This window comes from Nyctereutes procyonoides, unplaced genomic scaffold (assembly GCF_905146905.1).
Source record: "Nyctereutes procyonoides isolate TBG_1078 unplaced genomic scaffold, NYPRO_anot_genome, whole genome shotgun sequence".
Taxonomy (NCBI): Eukaryota; Metazoa; Chordata; class Mammalia; order Carnivora; family Canidae; genus Nyctereutes; species Nyctereutes procyonoides.
In genome coordinates this window covers 26,358,089-26,362,673 of record NW_026575082.1, presented here as the reverse complement: position 1 = coordinate 26,362,673, position 4,585 = coordinate 26,358,089, and the positions used below count along the sequence as shown (strand labels likewise).

The following is a 4,585-nucleotide window of genomic DNA, read 5'->3' as shown; positions in this document are numbered from 1 at the left end:
CTAGTTTTGTGACAATTACAGTCAGCAAAAGTAAAATCATGCCTGCCTTTACAGCTTAGCACCTCAATAGTAGAGACTCGTAGAAAAGTGGAAAGAAAATTTGCCATATGGTATAATTGGCACTATGGCAAAGGACAACAGAGGATCCCATGGAGCACAGATGAGGGACATCTTAGGATTTCTGGGGGAGGAGTTCTCTGAGCTAAATGCCTAAGGACATGAGGGAGTTAACCCCCCCCAACACACACACACACACACACACACACACACACACGGAGGAGAAGATGAGCTTTCCAGACAGGGGAGGACCTACTGCAAAGTCTAGAACTGCACAGGAGAGAGCTTACACCTGGAGGCAAAGGGGATGGGTAGTAAGTCTTTGAGCAAGGTTCAGGTCTCCTCCCCAAAGCACTCTCAAGTACACGAGACTTGCCTGGAACATGTTCCTCAATGCAGACGCCATGGCCACAACACATGGTTTTAAATCAGATGTGCAGTGGTTATGAGCCTTCCATGGTATTAAGATCACTGGAGGAGCTGTTTTAAAACTACATATCCTCAGCCCCAGCCTCAATGATTTTGCCTCAATAGGTGTGAGGTGGGATCTAGGGCATGGTACCTCCCGAAGTGGTTCTCCTGTCCAACCAGGGTCAAGAATCAACGGTAGGGCCACTGCATTTTAACAAGCTCCCAGGTGATTATGATGTCCATTACCTTTCTCAAACTGCTGCCCTGAGGCTCAGTGAGACACAAGTTTAGCAGCTCTTCTTCACCAAAGCAACTGTCTTCAAAGTGTGATCCCTGAACCAGCAGTATCAGCATGACATGGGTACTTCAAAATGCCAATCCCTGGGCCTCACCTAGACTTACTGGATCAGAAACTCCATGGGTGAGGATGCGTTGTACTCTAACAACCCACCAGCTGATTCTGATATGTTAAAACTTGAGAACCACTCACTGAAGAGAAATCGGTATATTAGGTGTTGTATTGGGGGGCAGGGATAAAGAAGGTATGGTGATACATATATATTGATCTCCCTAAGTTGCTACTTAAGGGAGAACATGTTAATAATTTTTCTTTCTTGAAATGACGCACGTTTCTCCATGAATTGCAAAGCAAGAAAAATAAAACATATGACAAATGATGCTTTTAACTTGCCTTTTGCTGGTATTTGACTCTCTACTGGCCATCCCATCTTCTGAAGGCATTTCAGCTCGATTATTATTTAACAAGGGCCAGTTTAAAACATAAACTCTTGAAAAATTGAGGTATTCTGAACCGTGAGGTGACTTCGATCTCTCTGTCATGTGGACCCTGCCAGTCAAGGCCCTGGAAGTCAGCAATTCCAGGTTTGACATACAAAATGCTATGTCTGAAAGACAGCAACAACAAAAATATGTTCTTCCATATGAGAAAGATAAAAAATACTGAAGTGAAGAATACAATGATGGGGCTAGCTCACCTCAAGGAAGAAAGAAAGTTTGGAGTTCTTTCCAAGATAATTTTGACAAAAGGAACTCTCATTATGAACGTGGTAGATTTGAGCTGCAGTCTTCACCCCTCCAGGAGGATAATGAAAATGTGTCGATGGGGGATGTCCAGGAGGACCCCCAAGTAAGACACACTCCTTATAACACCTGACGCAACAAGAGGAGAGTGAAATGGCATAATGAAGACCATATCCATATTACTGTGTGGAGAGATAGAAAAAATCTGAAGAGAGAAGTAGAAGAGAACACACAAGATGGAATCTCAGGGAGCTGGTTCAAGATCACCATTCCCTATGGGAGAAAGTATGACAAGGTATGGCTAATGGATTAAATCCAGAGACACTGCAGTGTCCCCTTGGTTCCAGTGGATTTCCACTACGTTAAAAACCAGGCCCGGTTCTTTGTCCAGGATGTTTGCACTGCCTCTGCATTGAAGGATGTAAGCTACAAGATTTTTGACGAGGAGAACCAGAAGATATCTATCTTTGTCAATCCTTCAAGTGTACCCTACTCTGTGCGGTACAAGTTGGAGCCAGAAGAAATGGAACAGCTAAAGCTGACCGTGAACAAATGCTGTGATGTCTCCCAGCAAGCTCTTGATCTCCAGAGTCTCCGCTTTGACCCAGATTTGGTGGGCCATGATATTGATATAATCCTAAATTGAAGAAACTACATGGCTGCCACCCTACAGATCATTGAAGAGAATTTCCCTGAGCTATTGTCTTTGAACTTGAGCAACAACAAACTGTATGAGCTGGATGGCCTGTCTGACATTATAGAGAAGGCCCCCAGAGTCAAGATTCTGAACCTCTCCAAAGATGAGCTGAACTTGGTGTGGGAGTTAAACAAGATGAAAGGGCTGAATCTTGAAGAGCTTTGGCTAGAAGGAAACCCCTTGTGTGACACCTTTCCAGACAAGTCCACCTACATAAGTGCCATCAGGGATTGTTTTCCCAAGCTGTTACGCCTGGATGGCCAGGACTTAACCCCACCAGATATCATTGATACTGACATGCCATATTCAATACAGCCCTCCAAGGAAAGCTACAAAGGATCTGAGGAACTGAAAAATCTAGTCTTGCAATTCCTGCAGCAGTACTACTTGATCTATGACTCTGGAAATCATCAGGGTCTCCTCGGTGCCTACCATGATGAGGCCTGCTTCTCCCTGGCCATTTCCTTCAAGCCCAAAGACCCAGTGCCAAGCAACTTGTGCGAGTACTTCAAGGAAAACAGGAATATGAAGAATCTCAAGCACTTCTCCCTGTGTTCAGCTGCTGACGCATATAAAATATGACATCCTGTGCTCCTTCTATATGCTTCCCAAAACACAACATGACCTCAGCTCCTTCATGGTGGACATGTGGTTCCAGATGGAGAAGATGATTTGCTTCTCTGTCAGTGCGGTGTTCAAGGAAGTGGAAGGAAAGTCTCAGGGTTTTGTTCGTGCCTTCACCCGGAATTTCATCGCTACCCCTGTCAGTGATTCCACTCTGTGCATCGTGAATGATGAGCTGTTTGTGAGAGGTGCCACCCCCAATGAGATTCAGAGTGTGTTTTCCAAACAAGAGCCTACACTGACCTCCAGCTCCATGGTCACCCTCTCCCAGGAGCAGCAGGAAATGGTACAGGCTTTCTCCACTCAATCTGGGATGAAACTCGAGTGGTCTCAGAAGTGCCTACAGGAAAATGAGTGGAACTACACCAGAGCTGGTCAGATCTTCACTGTGTTCAAGCCTATGCCCATGTCCATGAGTGGGAAAAGAGGCCTGACTGACCAAGAAGCCAAAGTTACGTTCCAGGCCAGGTGACATACCACCGGGAGGATCAGTTGTTCCATGTATTTTCCCCACTCATATGATTGCTATTTAGTTTCATAATAAAGAATGATACTGCACATTGTGAAAAAAAGAATAAAAATAAATAAAAATAAATAAAAATAAAATATAAACTCTTAATGAGACCCCAGGCATGCGTTTTCCACATTCTTACTTTTTCAAAATGCATTTGACTTGGCACATCACACATTTGTCTCCCCATGTTTCCACTGTAAAAGGCAGGGAAGGAGTGTCTAATATTCTTAAGACAAAGGTCTGGAGGTCCACTATAGCCACGTTTTGTTAATGCTTTAGGTATTCTCAAGATCTGCATTTGCTGACCAGTTTTTAGAAACTTACATTATTAGCAAAGGAAGAAATGGCAATTAAGTTTCAGTGGAAAGCACCCTAATTTTGATATTATCAATTATTTCTGTCTTTAGGTTTTCCTTTTTCCCTAGGGAGGCTGCATACACTCTGGCATTATAGAGACATGGTTTCAAGTAAGGACTGAGCTTCCGGTTATCAAGGTATTTAATATTCCTGACACTTCATTTCCTTTAGATGTAGAATAAGCATAACAATTTCCCCTTTTGTTAAAAATGGTCACTCTTAGGAGTAGATAAAACGAAGCCCATGTTGCATTGGAGATGTTCAGTTATGTTCCCCTCTTATTAGCTACCCTTTAACTGAATTGTCATAAGAATTCTGTAGGTTGGTCTGGAATATTCTGAATTTTTTTGCTTCTCTTCCCAGGGAGAGGCCTGGCATAAGAAACAGCATTGCGGTGGAGGAGTTATCTCATGAGCTAGCACACTCTATTTACAATGGAGAAAAACATTATATAAGGATGCAGAGTCACATGAGTTAATTATAAACATTAATTCAGTTAATTCAGCTCAGAAGCTAGTGAACTTTGGACATGACTTTGAACCCATCTTTTATCTTCTTGTTTGGACAGCTTCAAAAATATTTACAGAACAGATTTCAAGGCTCAGCCATGGATGCACCCATTCCCTCAGTCCACAGAAAACTGCAAGAAAATGATCTAGAATGTGGCAGTTCGCTCTAGCCTGAGTGCATATTCAGACTCGGCCCAAGTCATATACATGTGGAAACTGCAGTGCATAATTCTTTATCTGATAAGACACCTTAAAATAAAACTAATGATAATACAGGGCCACAATCTTGCAATTTATGCATGGAAACCAATGTGTTTCAAAATGAATTTTTTTCTAATTTTATAGAGGTGATGTTGCTCATATACCTTATACTGA

At 42.7% G+C, this 4,585-nt stretch overlaps 1 pseudogene; it reads left to right on the top strand.

The window, feature by feature from the left end:
* The first annotated feature begins 885 nt into the window (after window positions 1–885).
* Window positions 886–3,302, top strand: LOC129514509 (nuclear RNA export factor 2-like; annotated as a pseudogene).
* The last annotated feature ends 1,283 nt before the right edge of the window (window positions 3,303–4,585 follow it).